Source organism: Balaenoptera ricei, chromosome 21 (genome assembly GCF_028023285.1).
Source record: "Balaenoptera ricei isolate mBalRic1 chromosome 21, mBalRic1.hap2, whole genome shotgun sequence".
Classification (NCBI taxonomy): Eukaryota; Metazoa; Chordata; class Mammalia; order Artiodactyla; family Balaenopteridae; genus Balaenoptera; species Balaenoptera ricei.
In genome coordinates this window covers 1,696,475-1,714,080 of record NC_082659.1, presented here as the reverse complement: position 1 = coordinate 1,714,080, position 17,606 = coordinate 1,696,475, and the positions used below count along the sequence as shown (strand labels likewise).

At 41.9% G+C, this 17,606-nt stretch overlaps 1 protein-coding gene across 13 annotated transcripts in view; it reads left to right on the top strand.

The window, feature by feature from the left end:
* The window catches only part of TENM3 (teneurin transmembrane protein 3), a 2,524,603-nt gene that overhangs the window by 1,003,434 nt on the left and 1,503,563 nt on the right, over positions 1-17,606 (top strand). For all 13 annotated transcript variants that reach the window (XM_059909693.1, XM_059909692.1, XM_059909687.1 and 10 more), the window contains one exon: positions 13,366-13,406. The gene's annotated coding sequence lies outside the window, so the exon portion shown is untranslated. The remainder of the gene's footprint in view (positions 1-13,365; positions 13,407-17,606) is intronic.

Sequence of the window (17,606 nt, the reverse complement as noted above, 5' to 3'; positions counted from 1 at the left end):
TTTTGGTCTTGTTTATGGTTTCCTTTGCTGTGCAAAAGCTTTTAAGTTTCATTAGGTCCCATTTGTTTATTTGTGTTCTTATTTCCATTTCTCTGGGAGCTGGGTCAAAAAGAATCTTGCTGTGATGTATGTCATAGAGTGTTCTGCCTATGTTTTCCTCTAAGAGTTTGATAGTGTCTGGCCTTACACTTAGGTCTTTAATCCATTTGGAGTTTATTTTTGTGCATGGTGTCAGGGAGTGTTCTAATTTCATACTTTTACATGTACCTGTCCAATTTTCCCAGCACCACTTATTGAAGAGGCTGTCTTTTCTCCACTGTATATGCTTGCCTCCTTTGTCAAAGATAAGGTGACCATATGTGTGTGGGTTTATCTCTGGGCTTTCTATCCTGTTCCATTGATCTATATTTCTGTTTTTGTGCATTTCTGACAGGACTGTTTTCTAAGTTGTAGGCCCCGGGGGGTGCAAATTGAGCCGAGATGTCCAAATACAACTTTACATGTGAGGCCTAGCTTCCGAATTCCTCCTGGATTTGCCCACTGTCGCAGAGAGAGACATTGTAATTACCGAGAGATTATAGCAGAATATGAAAGGGCCTGAAAGCAGCTTTCTTGCAAAGCAAGATGTATTCAGCACAAACTTGGGAAGAATCGGCTGAGAAGTGAGGCAGAAGTATCTGAAAATGTTAAGGCTTCAAGCAGAAGGTCCTGCCTGAAACTCCTAATTAAAGAAGTAAAAAATGCTTTTACAGAATGTCAAGGACCGTCATTTGTATTCTCTACCAAGAAAAGGGTCTTCTGAGGATTGTAAATGAAGTGATGGCTCTGCCCAAATACCCTGGGTTTGGCCTTTTTTTGTACTCCAAACGTAATGAAAATGGAGCTTAATGGTACATAAATAAAAATAATTAAATGGAAAATAGTAGTAGTGGTGCATTACCTGAATTAATATACAAGATTAAGGGGCCAATAACCCAGAAACAACTTCATTATTTCGGTGTTTCATATAAATGAGACAACTCTCTCAGACTAGAATAAAACATAGCTTTAACGCTACCATTTTGATTTCAGATTTAAAAACAAAACATTTCTCACGGATTGTGTTTCTGGTGTTCTCTTTGACGTATGGTTTCAGCATGTGTTCTTATTGAAACAAGCCAGATTATCAGTTATACCTCTTCTGGGTATGTCTTTTTTAATTGAAGCTTAAAATTTGACTTATTTTTAGTATTGATTTCATAGCCAAAACTAGAATCAGTGATTAATTTACATGTGTTAATTTTTACGTCCTTAGGTTATCTCTCTACTTGCAGAAATTTTGACAAATGCATAGAGCAATGAGCCGTGTAACATTGAAAGCCTGTAATCATTTGCAAAGCTGTTTCAGAATGGGTGATTTTGTAGAAATAAAGGGGCAAATTGAATTTAGAAAAGAGAAAGAGACAGAGAAAACTCCAGTTGTGGCGACCAAACGTTATTTCTTTTAAGGAACAAAAAAATCATGTATCAGATGGCTTCCTAAAATGTTATGTATTTGACTTGCCAGCATTGGATTAATAGAGAGTTTAAGAAAAAAATCAGAAAAAAAATACCTATACCTCCTTTCTTATTAGTGATTATCCATTCTCTGCTCATGAAGAAGTCAGGGTTTTCACTGTCCTTCTGCCATCTCTTAATCTCCCTTCCTCTCCTTCGCTGGACATTGACAGTGGCATTGTCCTGTCCGTTTTCCTCATCAAGCTCACCCAAAGAGTCACGTGCAACCCTTAACGTCAGACCTTCCCCATGTATTGCAGACCACACTGAGTTTCCCCTTCTTTGAGCTTTCTCGGAGATGCTATGTTCTTTTTCCAATCACTTGTTACTTAAACAGGTATGTCCTTCCACCTCTGTTTCGTATACATAAGCCTTGTCTCATCCTCTAGCAAGGACAACAGTCATGTCTTAGGTATCTCCACTATGCTCTGGACCAACATTGTCCTGTAGAAATATACTCTAAGTCCCATGTGTAGATTTCAGTTATCTCTAGTAGCCACTTTTTGAAAAACAAGAAGAAACAAGTGAAATTAATTTTCGTAATGCATATTGCTCAATACATCTAAAATATCATTTCAACGTGTAATCAGTATAAAAGTGATTAATGAGATATTTCACATTCTTCTTTTGTATGAAGTCTTCAAATCTGGTGTACGTTTTACATTCCCAGCACATCCCGGTTCACACAGGCCACATTTCAAGCGCTTAATAGGAACTTGTGTTTTCTGACTCCCATATGGGACAGTGCAGCTCTAGACTATCATGCTCTAAATCAATGTATCCAGAAAATTCAGATGCAAATGTCGTAATGATATATCCAGGTATCATACACAAAGTAAGAATCCACTTGCTTAAGCCATCTGAGTCTGCTGCAATTAAAGTTCACTTGTGTTGAACTATGCTGAGAGTAATCTTATCCCTCATGCCTTAATAAGATGTCTGATTTCATTTATTTTAGAGATAGGCACTTACGTATTTAGAAAATATTCTTAATAGTTCAGAGTTTTTAGAAGACTCAGTGTTGTGTATCTTTGGACAGGTTAATTTCTCTGTGTTCTGATATTGGGATTTGAGGCCATTTTTAAATGAATTATAAGATCAAAGCTGTGGTCTACATGACACAGCATCGCTCCACCATAGGAAACTTGCACATGCAGAAGTGCTGGGAAAAAAGGCACAGAGCCGCAATGAACAGTGGTAAGGAGGTGACACAGAGCAGTGAGAAGGTTAAGACAGGTGATTTGCACCCCAGTTCCAACTCTGCCACTCATTTTGTGTCTGTTAGCCAAATTACTTAAACTCCCTGAGTCTCTGTAGCCTCCTTTGCAAACTGAGGAAAAGAACTCCAAGACTGTTGTGAAGACCAAGTATGATAATATATACATAGGCAGCTTATAACGGAAAGCATAAGACGCATGGAATATGTCACGACTACATTTAGATCCTGATATTCTCAAATATGAGGAATCGGTCATCACGTTTGGATGATAACAGGCCCTTATTGTCTACCCATTTTTGAAGGGCACATTTTTAAACTTTCCCAAGATGAAAGGGAAAGTGATTCGCTTTTTCTGAACTGTTGTATTCACATTTATTCCTCCACAGCACCAAGTGGTGTTCATTAACTTATAGACTAGTACAGATAAAAAAATACAGGCAAACTATAAGAATCACATATTAATCAGCACATTATGATGTACTTTCTGAAATTTGAAAAAGGAAACTTCTGAGTTCATAGTAAAAACTGTCTGTAAAGGTCTTTTGAAAGCTCTGTTCAAACATTACCAACCACGTTTCTGGTTTTTCGGCTTTTCTTCAAAAAACAAACTTGTCAAAACTTACTTGGAAGATGTACAGCATTATTAATAACTTTACTGTTTGGCAGGAAGGCATCCCGATTAAAAATAATTTTTGAATGGTATAAAACTCCGTGGTTCCCATCAAAAGGCGAGTCCTGAACTAAGTACACTTCTAACTTAGAAAGTGATGCTGGGTTTTGTGCAACTCCATACTGGTGTTGGATTAAGCGACTTGCTCTCCCTTGGAAGAAATCCAGGAGTGACAGCTAGGGCGGAACCGGGGGTCGTCGAGTGGCTACCGTGTGCCTTGAGCTGCAGGGAACGTCTTCCGTCAGAGCGCTGCAGTCAGTAGTACCGCCTGCCTCTCTGCTTCTGAGTGCAGTTGCGTCTGTGGTCCATAAAGCGCTAAATGGTCGGGCCTTCACTGCTTAGAGATCAGCCTTCCTCACTGGGCAACTTCGGGGCAATTGAGATCAGCGGGGGTACTGCTGCCGGCATTTCCCAGCACCCACCTACAGGGAACCAGAGGCAGGGAGTCTTCCAAAGCAGGCCCTTGCTTGTGGACCGCCTTGCCTCCCATTAGCCAACATAGAACTAATCTTTGGGGCCTGGCAGAAAGCCCATCTTTTAATCAGGGTTGAAAAGCAGGAATTTCTAGTCTTTACAACAAACAATGCATTCGGTGAGGACAATCTCAGATTCTTTAAAGCTTTACATTAAAATAAGATAAACAGTACACTCTCTCCTTTCTTGCCTTCAGTCTTTAGCATTTACTGGCTTAACACTTTAGCTCCTTGTTTGATCTCTTTCTCACCTTGTCCCCATTGAGAGGGTGAAAGATTGAATGAGGAAGAGATTTTAATGCTAGATTTTGTTTCTGAAATTTTCAATCTGAGATTTGACCTAATATGTATACCCTTATACATATTCGTTTATTTATATATTCACCCAATAAATAGGAATTGGATGCCTGATGTATGCCAGAACTTATTTAAATGAGTCATAGAGTAGAAAAAGAAGTCCCTACCTTGATGGGGTTTGTGGCCTGTTTAGAAGACAGAAAATAAACAAATACACATAAAGTTACATCAGAAGTGAATAAGTGCTATGAAGAAAAACAAAGCAGGAGAGGAAGTGAGAGATTTAACTTCTAGATAGAATGATTTGACGTGGGCTCTCTGAAGAGGCGGTGTTTGACCAAAGAAATAAAGTCAGAGGTGTGAGCTACGCAAACGCAAGGGGGATTACGGAGAGCAAAGGCACCAAGGCTGATGCTTGCTTGGTGTGCTGGCTTCACCCCGGCTTGCCTGTCGTGGAGGAAAAGGAAGGAAGTTTGAGAGAAATGCGGCCGGGGTCAGGTCAGGTAAAACCTTGTAAACAATAGTAATCACTTTTTTATTGCACTCTAAATGTGATGGTTTCAAGTAGGAATGTTGCTGTGACCTGGAATTAAAATAATCTCTGAAGAATGGTCTGCAGGTGAAGCAGAATATACACTACTGGAGTAGACAAGGTGAGAAGTAAAGGTCCCTTGGTCTTTACTTGGATTTTACCATAAGTAAAGTCCACTTTGATTAAGCATGGGAGACAGTAGCAAAAGGCACGCTCTCCCCTGCCGTCTAACGTCATGTAATTACGGTAACCATACATAATTGTTGGGCCCAGGACAGGATGTCTATTGCCCTGGTACAAGTGACGCTAATACCCCTTTGCACTCTTACAAGTGTCTAGGTATAGACAGTAAATTATATGCCCATTCTACGACACAATGTTGGAAATTCCTGCACAGCAATAGAAATGATCAACAGAATGAAGAGGCAGCCTGTGGAACAGGAGAAAATTTTTGCAAAGTATATATCAGATAAGGGTTAATATCCAAAATATATAAATAACTCATACAACTCAATACCAAGTAAAACAAAACAAAAACAATCCACTTAAAAAATGGGCAGAGGACCTGAATAGACATTTTTCCAAAGAAGACATATGAATGACAAATAGGTACATGAGTAGGTGCTCTACATCACTCATCATCAGGGAAATGCAAATCAAAACCCAGCTGAGATACCACCTCACACCTGTTAGAACGGCCATTATAAAAAAGATAAGAAATAGCAAGTGCTGGCGAGGATGTAAGGAATAAAGAATCTTCGTGCCCTGTTGGTGGGAGCGTACAATGGTCCAGCCACTATGGAAAACAGTATGGAGTTTCTTCAAAAATTAAAAGTAGAACTACTGCGTGATCCAGCAATCCCACTTCTGGGTATATAACCAAAGGAAATGAAATCACTATCTCGAAAAGATATCTGCACTCCCATGTTCATTGCAGCATTATTCACAATAGCCAAGACAACATGGAAACAATCTGAGTGTCCATCAATGAATGAAAAGAAAATGTGATATATATGTGTGTGTGTGTGTGTGTGTGTGTGTGTGTGTGCATATATGTATGTATATATGTGTGTATAAATACATGTGCATATATATGTATATACATACATATATACCTATAGATATATATATTAGTGTGTGTATATAATATGTTTTATATATATATAATGGAATATTACTCAGCCATAAACAAGAAGGAAATCCTGCCATTTGTGACAATATGGATGGACCTTAAGGGCATTATGCTAAGTGAAGTAAGTCAGAGAAAGACAAATACTATTCGATGTCACTTATATGTGGAATCTAAAACAGCGAACTCATAGAAACAGAGAGTAGGATGGTGGTTGCCAGAGTGTGGGAGAAATGGGGAGATGTTGGTCAAAGGGCAGAAACTTCTAGTTATAAGATGAATAAGTTCTAGAGGGTCTAATGTACAGTATGGTGATTATAGTTAATAATATAGCCTTATAGTCTCGAAAGTTGCTAAGACAGTAGATGTTCAGTGTTTTCACCACACACGAGTGCACACACCGAAACTGTTAGTTATGCGAGGTGATGGATCCACGTGTTAACTAACTTTACTGTGATAATCATTTTGCAGTATGTGCGTGTGTATCAAATCAACACGCTGTACATGTTAAACTTACACAATGTTTTACGTCAACTGTATCTCAATTAAACTGGAAAAATATAAATGAATACATTAATGAATATCAGAACTAAACAGAGTGGCTTAAAGTATTGGTCATGCCAGAAGATAGCAAACATGGAGACGTTAAGAAGGACTGAGAGGAAAACCATCCCTCTCTGCGTGGCCTGATCCTACCGACAAGACAGAGGTGGCAAAGGATGTCAGAACTTGTCCACGTGCGTTTATTCTTGCAAGTGTCATGACATGTACGAGGTGCTGGATGTCCAGGCATGAATCTGTAGAAGATGATTTGTGTCCCTGATGATTGTAGAACATCGCTCCAAAATACCACAGTCCCACCAGGACTCTTTTCAACTGGGTACTACCAAATCTTAAACGAGTAAGATCATTCTATTCAGTAAGAAGAACAGACTTGATTAGCAAGGGCGGGAAACTTAAACCTCCTGCGGATTCTATATAAAGGGAAGGATCATCAAGGTAGGCGTCTGGCACCCCAAGTTGTTAAAAAATAATAGACAGACAGACAGACAGATTAAATTACTGCCCTGGGTCTGTGATGGTTTCTGACCTCTGCCCAAGTACTCTGTGACTTTCCAACTCCTAATCTTACTATCTGTGTTCCACCTTTGGATCCTGGTATCTTTAAATGGAGCCAAGTTTAATGCTAACTTTATTTTTGATGCTGACCTGTGCCTTGAACCCAATCAGTAAACCTCTTGTTGAATAATTCCCAGAAAGATGAATGGTGTATGCCATGATCTAGACAATTAGAGTATTATTATTATTACTACTAACCAGTAGTGGTATTACCATCATCAACAACAACAATTTTCAGAGTGTATGCTGTGGAAGAAGAAAAAAGAAATGAGTGACTCACTCCTTGGCCCTAAAGAACTTACAATGTGCCCATAGTCGTTGCTCATTATAATTGATTGATTCACATTCCTTGATATAAGGGAATTTAAAATTATAATTAAGGCTTACAAAAGGTCTCATTTGTAGACAAGTAACACTGCATGACATTTTCTCTTTCAGCTAGGGATTTTAGGGCAGTTTATAAATATTACCTTGATAAACTTCATAAAACCCCTCAGGTTGTATGTATAAAACTCACTTGCAGAGAGTTAATAAAGAAAAAAACATGCATTCAGATCAAGTGATCTGCCTCAAGTCAAAAATAGCTCTTAATACTGTTCCTTCCAGCTGGGTATACCAGTGAAGCCCACCCCTGCAATACCACATTCTGTGAATTTTTTTCATAAGTATTATTTCTCTCAATATGAGCTGGTAAAGCAATTAGAATATGTTCTTATAACCTCATCTCTCAGGTTAGGATAGTAAGGCAAATATATAAGCATCGAAAGGACAGGGTTGGTCAAATGCTTTGCTGTGTTTGTAACTGCCTCTTAGAGTGTGTATTACGGTGCAGTAGGTAAAGGAGACGCAGATTATAAATGCCTTGTGGCCAGCTTCTTTCCCATGTCATTCGTCTAGAATAAGTAACTACCGCTTCCAGCAATGCTGACTTGTGAGGGCAGCTGGCACTGTCCATTAGGATGACGCAAACCCAAACCCAGTTTCTTCTGAGGCGTGTAACCCACGGGTCTTGGGACGGCTTTCTGCACCTGCCCAAACCTTGGCCTCCCCTGCTGGGCTCACTCCCGAGCCTAGACCACTCACTCCACTTCCAGGCCAGGGTTGCTCGGAGCAGGCTTGTGTACGTCCTGCCCACTTGCTGCTGTCTCCTTCCTCATGGCCAGCCTCCCCCAGGGCCGGGGCCCAGCTCTCTCAAGATGACCCATGTGCCCTCTGCGTTGGAAGGTGTGGTGGTTCCTGAGCCCAGGTTAAGCCGGCAGCAGAACCCTCATCCCTGGTCTGAACGTCTGTGGATTGATAGCGTCCTTCTTAGGAAAGAATCTTCCCTCGTTAGTGCTTTATGCCAAATACATAAAGTGAGACAGCACAAAGGCATTACAGACACACTGAAGCATTGGAGAGGTGTGTCTCTGCACAGGCATTTCACAAGTAGAGATGGGTGGGTAGAAAGAAAGATTAGTCTACATAAAATAACATGCAGCTCAGATCCGGGATCGTGTCTTTCTAATGATTTTAGAGAAATGAAAGAACAGAATTGACTAACTGCAGGAGGTGAGTCTGGGTGGGTTTGAGTGAAGCAAGGCGGAGAGAAGAAACCCTATGAGTTGTGTGTAATTACGTAACGTTTGCCACGTGTAGGCAACGTTTTAAGTTATATACACATATATTGTCATTTAGTTGTCATTCCCTGCCCAAATAGCTACTATTATTGTACCTGTTTTGAAGATGAGGAAATTAAAGAAGAGAGAAGTTAAATAACACCCTAGGGATAGCTGAAGCCTGTGTCAGAACTGGTAGCCTGACACCCAGGTGTGGTTTCGCCACCATCCGTGAATCCTCTTCAGGAAGCACAGGAAAAAAAGCAGAGGCTGGTGAATCACTTTGGCATTTTGCGGGGCACAAAGAAATGGAAAAGAGACTAGAACAGGCGATGCGGGAAAAGAGGTTTTAGAGGCACAATGAGGCCGTGCCATGGCTCTAAGGCACTTCCTTCGCTTTGCTGCCAGGGCGCCGTGGGGCGCGCTGTTCCTCCTGCTTCTCCAGAAGGTCTTGCTTCAACCGTTTCGCTTCTTCCTGCTCATTTTCTCACCTTCAGATGCTGCAGGGCTCACTCCGTGCCGTCTCTGGACCTCCGTTCTTTTCAGCCTACATTCCCTCTCGTTGATTTTGTCCAGTATCATGGGTTCTACACGCTGATGATTCCCAGATGTTTCAGTCCTGAGTCTATTCTCACAATCCACACTGGTACATCCAGCTGCCTAGTTGGCACCTTCACTTGGATATCTAACACACTTTACGTGGCAAAGAAGAAGCTGAAAAATCCTCTGCCTCGTTAAAGATATTTCCACCTGTCTGGTTTTCTAATTGCTTAGGCCAGAAATTCTGGCTTCCTCCTCAGTATCTCTTTTTCTCTCATCCTATATCCAATTGGTCAGTCAAATATTTAGGTTTTCCCTTCAGAATAGCCCCCAAATCTGAAAGCATCTAATCATTCCACGGCTACCACCCTGTTCCCGGCTGCCGTCAGCTCTTTCCTGGACCAACAGCACAGCCTCTGACTGGCCTCCTTGCTTCTGTCCTTCCTTCCCCTCTGTCAGGTTATTCTTAACACACCACCCAGAGCAATCCTGTCAAAGTGGGAGTCACATCATGTCACTTTTCTGCTTAAAACCCTCCAAAGACATCTGGTTTTGAGTAAAAGGCCTCATCCTTACTATGGCCCACAAGTCCCTTCATGATCTTGGCCCCAGTACTCTCCAACCTCATCTTCTACTCGTCTCCCCTTTGCTCGACACCTAGGTTTCTTATGTTAACACTCCAGACATGCCCAGCTCAAGGTGTTTTTGTGCTCTTAGCCCAGATATTCACATGACTCAGTCTCTCACTTTGTGTAGGTCTTTATTCAAATCTTGTCTTCTCCATGAGAACCTTTGTAGCCATTTCATCTAAAATTGAAAGTTCTCCCTCACCTGCATTATTTTTTCTTTTTATTTCTTTCAACTGCATTACTTTTTTCTTCAGCATTTATTGATATCTAACATTATACATGTTTCCCTCCAACTGAAAACTATATGTGGTCTAGTCTTTTTTTTTAATAACTTTAGCATTCCCAGCATTAGTACAGTGCCTGATATAGTATGCATTGAATGAATGAATGAATTACTGTAAATCACAACGATCCCTACTTTCTCTTAACTTTTACAGCTCTATATTATTCATTTGGAGTTTAATTATAGTCTGCTATGATTTTTTTAAAACTTTTCATGAGAAGACATCCTGGGATTAACAATTTGATTGTAACCTCATTATATATTATAAAAGGAGAGTATGCATATGCTTTTTTATCAACCCGCCCCCATGCCTAATTCAGAAGTGTACAGTAAGGTGAGTGAATAAGTGAACAGGAAGTTCACCAGATGGGTGCAGTGCAGTTGGTGAATGATGGGCCATGGAGGCCAAGAGTAGGGAGGGGTAGCGGAGGAGACTGGAGTCTGAGAAAGATAACTGAAAATTGAAGATTACGGCAAAGAAGTTATGGGCACCTAACGTGGGGAGTCCAGCCGGTAAGGGCATCCTGCCGTCGAAGTGAAGCAGAGTCACCCCTGATGAATTCAATATCCGACCCACATGCCAGCTTCTCTTAGTCAAGTCTTCCTGTTTGTCAGAGCTGTATGCGGCAGATGCCAGACACTGTTCTGTTAATTTTAAAAAATGGAAACAATCTAAGCAATTGAGACAAATAACAGACCCCAGATAGATTGTGCTCTTTTCTGTATTTCCCAGGCGTTCCCACTGAATCAATTCTTACATGCCGAAAGGTTAGACAATATAATTCTGGAACAAAATGTAAACTTAGAGTAATCTCCAAGTGCCTCATTCTAGAATAATAAAAATTTAAAGTGCAATTCTGGAATATTTTAGACTCAAGGAATATATGTGTACATGTATATATAGCTATATGGCTTAGCAAACTGGTCAGGGGAGAAGAGGTATATGTATATATGGGTGTGTGGTGGAGAAGCGGGTGGGTAGAGGATTCGGGCGAGTGAGAAGGAATGAACAAAATCAGGACACAGTACCTAACTTTGTAGCACACCAAAGTATAGAATTCAGTGAGCAGAGCTAAGGTTTATTCTAACGAGGCTCATCAGCCCAGTTATGTCGACAGGTTGGTAGAAACGTCTACAGAAGTCATGGAACAGGGGAAGCCAGAAAAGAGAGAGGCATTGAGAGGAGGTGATGAGAACTCAGAAGTACACTTTGTGAGAACGCGAAACCCAAGGACAGATCGTGGAGGGGCTGATGCTGTGTTCTGGCCCGTAGCTGAGAGTCTCGTGGCTGTTCATGCCCGTCCTGCCTCCTGCCAGGCGCCAGGACTGTGGGAAGCAGCCTCGGTGAGCAGAGCGTGGCCCCCGTCGCCTGCGTCTTACGTTGGGTTACTGCTTCAGAACATTGTTATGCCTGACTGTGAAAGCAAGGATTTTGGTATCAAAAGTGATTCCACAGAGACACACATTCACTTCCCACCTGATGTTTGTTAGAACACAGGCTGTCGCGAAATCAACACCATTTCCTTATTTCTGTAATAGTTTCAAATGAGCTATACCGTGAAGTTCTTTTATTGATCTTCTCCCTCTCTCAGGGACTTTTTAATTGACGTCTTTGCAAAATACGGAGCTGTATCCAGCTGCCTTCCCCTAAAGATAGGCGACAGTTTTATCCGCACATTCGAATGTTACTATTGAGCCTGATTTGTGGCGTGTTTCCCTTGCTTTCAGGGTTCTCTCGAAATTCCATCACTTTGATGTATCCCTCAGACTTCTAAATTCCCCTCTAGCCTCAGTTTTACTACTCAACGTAGCTTCTGAGACTGTGTCGTGTAGACTTTTCTCGATGGGGATAGGGAGTGGCTCTATTTCTGCAGAAATTATGGCGTGTGTCATTCTCAGAGTTATTGGCTCCACCCTTAGCTCAGCATTTCCAAGAATCAGACTCATTATTGAATGTGCTGTTCAACACCATGATTATGCCTCTGTTCTTTCTAAATCAATTTCTCTTCAGCGCCCCTTAACTGTAGAGGGTTTTCATGTCTCCCCACGCAGATGACTCTCCTCCTCCTCACATCTGAAAACACGAATTTTCTGTCTTTTCTTTGCCCCTTAATGCCTCGCCCTTCTATTATTTAACTTTCAATTGTATCACTTAACTCTGTCAAGTATCCTGACATGCAGCTTGCACAAAAGCTGCTGTGCACGCTGAAACTCATCTTATTGTTGGCGACTCCTCCTAGATTAAAGATCTGTGCTTGTGCTTTGTGTATCGTCTTCATAGTAACTTCCCTGGATAAAAGAGACAAGGAATTTAACAAAACCCAGTGTTAAATCTTCTGATAATATATGTAGGTCACCCTGAGGCTGTTAACATTATACATATAAGCACCGACACATTTAAGCACCTGACAGACAACATCCCAATAGATTATCTGCTATAAATAATACAGATCCTTCCATCGAATTTATATCTTTTATCATAAAATTATTGTACAGTGAGCCATCATGGTATAGAAGAGAAATGATGAGGAGAGAAAGAAAGAGAAACACTTGAATTCATATCTGTCTGCCCCATTTTGCCCTTGGCCATATGAGCGTCCAGTCAAGACCACCATGCTGTTTCCACACCAGTTTTAGGATTGCAAATCGGCGCAGGTGATGCTGGTTCACTGCGCCTCTAACCCTGCCTTGACCATAACTCTTTTTACCCGTGCTTTGAGGATTCAGACTCAGCTCTGAGTGCACTGAAGCAAAATTGGAGCATCTGGGTGGAGTGTCAGAACAGCAGAGCTCACATCAGTGCAGCACCCCATTGGCTTCCTGCAACCCAGACTACAAACGCTGCATCAGTGGTGCTTGAGAGGCTGTAGATTAGCTCGTATTCATATCTAGGTGCAATGATTTGTGAAAACTTGTTGGAAAACCTCAGTGACATAGGAAATCTTTTTTTTCCTGTGATCTTAATTGGGTTTGTGAATATATGTTGGTGCTAGTTCAGAGTACAATTCCACTGTTTTATTCTCAATTATTGTATTAATCTTCTGGTTGTTTTCCTTAGCATGCATGTAAACAAACTAACAGCTTGACCTACTTAGCATGTGGAAGAATAGCACTTAAAAAAAAAAAAGATTTATGGTATGCTCCAGTTTAATCTTTGGAGAAAAGGATTGTGACATTACTATTATTGTTACCATTATTATTTACTGTGGCCAATGCTATAAATTTATATCATTGAATCATAAATCGTATAATCATGTTTTGGGTTTTTTTTCCATCTTGTTCAATTAAGTGGCCTGAGTAAAGTAATACTGTCTTAGGTTTTGTTGTTGTTCATTTGCAGGCTGGTGATGGAACTTCATTCTTTTGACTTCTAGATTCCTTGTAAGTAAATTTATGACCTTTTCCTAAAATTGAGAGCTGCTAAAAAGTTCCACTGTTTATTTTTTACCTCTTTACATAAAACATAAAAATAATTCTAAGGGGAATATATTTTTCCTAAGCAGTTCTTTATATTTGCTGAGACTTCCTTGGGGATTTTACGCATTTGGTGTATACATGTGTTCTCTGAGCGTCAGTGTCAAGAAATAACCCTCTAAAAGTTTATGACAATCATACTCCTAAAAACATTCCAATAAATAACAATGTATTATGAATACTGTTATTGTAAGTTACATACTAAATGAATTCAGGTGAGAAAACTTCAAATAGTGAGAGACACATTTTCTTCTTTGATCTACCTACCAATGACGTTAATTCACTTGGTTTTCACTGAAGCCATGCTGATCATAAAAAAATTTCTTTGATATTTATGTGGACAATAGATGCCCTTTTAGGAACATTATTATACTTTGGTAGTAATTAATATGCATACTTAATTAACTATTTAGAACCCAGTGAGAAGAGTATTTCAAACAAACACAAAAACTGTGCTATGTTCACGTGAATCATTGCGGTTGCTGTGATTCAGTGCGCCACCCCAATTAAAATTCAGCACCTGAAATGTTACACAAACTGCTCTAAGGTTTAGTGTTGAAGGTCATGTATTAACGTGATGTGGATATAATCAACTGGGCCTTGACGTTGTGCTGACTGATAATGTGACTGCTGCTTGGTGCTGTCTACTAAGGGACACTTGCAGAAAAGGTCGGAGACTATACCAGCCAGCATTCCCAGGAAGCATTTCTGAGGATGGGAAGGAGAAGCAAATCATCCCAGCCTCATGCCTTCCCACCCTTTCCTTTGGCCATATTCTCCTTCCCAGTGGTGATCCTGGAAGGAGGTAGAGAAGGTAGCTTAGATTCTAGAAAAACTTAGGAGTCCACTAAGAGATAACTGTGTTTTCTGAACTTACTGGGAATTCTGACTTGAATAGACTAATTGTATGTATGCCAGGCTTCTGTTAGCCTTAGCATTTAGGACGCTCTTGTCTGCTCTCCTTGAGGTGGCTGTCGGTCGTTATTTGTGTGCCAGGAGCTACTTGAATGGGTATCGCATTGGCTACATTTGCTCCTTCAGATTCAGCGGAGAAAGTGCTGGGGAGGCTGAGCTCCTCGGAAAGGTGTGCGTGGTGGAGGAGCAAGGCCAGGGGGCCTCAGCTGTGGGGAGACTGTGTGGTTATAGCATTTCGTTATGTCACTCTTCCTGCGCTTTTTAACTTCGTAAAATCAATGTCCACGGGAATAACACAACTTTAATATCTGAATAACGTGTGATACTTTTCTGGCAGAATAGCCCGTAATGAAGCATCAATGTGAATGTTTGTATACACATTTTTAAAAAGTGTTGCACTTGGGTAATGTTAACACATCACAGTTAGACCTGACCGTACTGGGTCCCTCAGACACGCGAGAGCATCCCTGTTGTGTAATAATCGACGCTTGTTACGTTATTATACGTTGTATAATAATCTACAGCCATTTTTGGACAATGGAGAAGAGGACAAAGTAGGCTGGGAAAAAGTCAGCACGCTGTTAAAATGACACAACGATTGGGGGTGACGCTGGGCAGAAATGGAACGTGCTTTAAAACAAGTGGGTTCTTTCTTAGAAGGGGGGGAACAAGTTAAGAAACATACAGTTTGACACATTATTATCGTGAATTAATTTTCTAGTCATTATAGGTGTGCTGTTAACGGTTCTGATTGTGATACATTTGTTTGGAATCCATGTAGTTCAAACATTTATTTTTAGAACTGTTTGTCACTTTAAACTAAGTAAGCAGTTTCCTGGTTTTAATGAATTTACTGCTTGGAAGCACTGACTGTAAATTTGCAAGACCAAGTGAATAGAGCTGCCCCGTGGAGGCTGGTGCTGACCATCCCTGTGAGCATTTCATGTTGGGAGTTTGTGTTTTGAATGCCTGCCTGCCTTCAGTCAGTGGGGTGTTATTTTGAATGCTATGCTTGAATATCAAAGCCTGTTGTATCTTCAGTGAAATTGTCCCTTGTCAATCTAGTGCTTTAAGATGCAACCCCAAAATATTTCAAACATGTTTATCTTTCAGCCGATCTACACCCCTACCCCCAAGTTTGGGGAGTGTCACTACAGATAATGTTCAGTGAATTTTCTTTCAGTCACCAATTATGGTCACTCCAAGGTGAATCGTATGCTGTGATGCTCTCGGTATACTTTGTAGTATTTCTCACTTGGTGCCAGATTGATGTCCCTGGTGTTACCACACCTCTGGCATTTCTTCTCCTCTTTTTCTTGCCTCTTCAGAGAAGCCTGCTCTCCTACTAATACCGAATCTGAATCCGGCCTCTGTACCGCAACACCAAATTAAATCTCAGAGCCAGAGTTCTTAACCACTGTGCCACCAGGGAAGTCCTAAGTGTTTATTTATATCAGTAGTTCAGCTGCTGTTCTAACAGTTTTAGAACTTCCCTTACTTAATAGAATAAATTCCAGAAGATTTAGAGAAGGCCCGTGTTTTCATTCTAAATACTCACTGGTATTTCTGCATGTGGACTTGATATTTGTTTCTTTGATCTTGTATTGCCTTTTGATACTTTCATCTATCACAGGTACTTCAGAAAAAATGTAATAATGTTTAATTTGGACCGTGATAAAATGGCTTACATCAAAGTGTTCACACACACATTCATTCATTCTGGGAATACTGATCTAAATCTGATCAAGAGCCTGTATTCTTCTGCAGCAGACCTGTGATGTGGTATATGGCATGGCATATTCCACGACGACAAAAGAAATCATCAGCTTTAAGACCCCCGAGAAGGAAGCGGTTACTCTTCTAGGGATGGTTGCAGTAAGCGTCACTGAGATGTTGCATATTTGTTTGGTATCAAAAGAGATTTAATAGTTTTTCAGATAAAGAAAAAATATGATATATATATATGATTATAAAATAACATTTATTCATCACTTACTAAACGTCAGATACATTTGTAGGTGCTTCACATATGTTAACTCATTTAATCTTCTTAGCTATTATTAGTATTCTTCTCTACCAATCAAGATAGGCACAGAGTAGGTACATGATTTGCCCAAGGCTACATAGCAAGACAGTAGCCGAGTCCGGATGCGTGCCGAGGCGACCTGGTTCCAGAGCCCGCGCTCACGGGTAGTTCCTTAGTGTGCGGCTCGGATGACGTCGTGGAGGGGGGGTTAGTGTGGGGAGCAGCCCGAGCTCATGGGTAGTTCCTTAGTGTGCTGGCTCGGATGACGTCGTGGAGGGGGGGTTAGTGTGGGGAGCAGCCCGAGCTCACGGGTAGTTCCTTAGTGTGCGGCTCGGATGACGTCGTGGAGGGGGGGTTAGTGTGGGGAGCAGCCCGAGCTCATGGGTAGTTCCTTAGTGTGCTGGCTCGGATGACGTCGTGGAGGGGGGTTACAGTGGGGAGCAGCCCGAGCTCACGGGTAGTTCTTTAGTGTGCGGCTCGGATGACGTCGTGGAGGGGGGGTTACAGTGGGGAGCAGCCCGAGCTCACGGGTAGTTCCTTAGTGTGCGGCTCGGATGACGTCGTGGAGGGGGGGTTAGTGTGGGGAGCAGCCCGAGCTCATGGGTAGTTCCTTAGTGTGCGGCTCGGATGACGTCGTGGAGGGGGGGTTAGTGTGGGGAGCAGCCCGAGCTCATGGGTAGTTCTTTAGTGTGCGGCTCGGATGACGTCGTGGAGGGGGGGTTAGTGTGGGGAGCAGCCCGAGCTCATGGGTAGTTCCTTAGTGTGCGGCTCGGATGACGTCGTGGAGGGGGGGTTAGTGTGGGGAGCAGCCCGAGCTCATGGGTAGTTCTTTAGTGTGCTGGCTCGGATGACATCGTGGAGGGGGGGTTAGTGTGGGGAGCAGCCCGAGCTCACGGGTAGTTCCTTAGTGTGCGGCTCGGATGACGTCGTGGAGGGGGGGTTAGTGTGGGGAGCAGCCCGAGCTCATGGGTAGTTCTTTAGTGTGCTGGCTCGGATGACGTCGTGGAGGGGGGTTACAGTGGGGAGCAGCCCGAGCTCATGGGTAGTTCGTTAGTGTGCTGGCTCGGATGACGTCGTGGAGGGGGGGTTACAGTGGGGAGCAGCCCGAGCTCACGGGTAGTTCTTTAGTGTGCGGCTCGGATGACGTCGTGGAGGGGGGGTTAGTG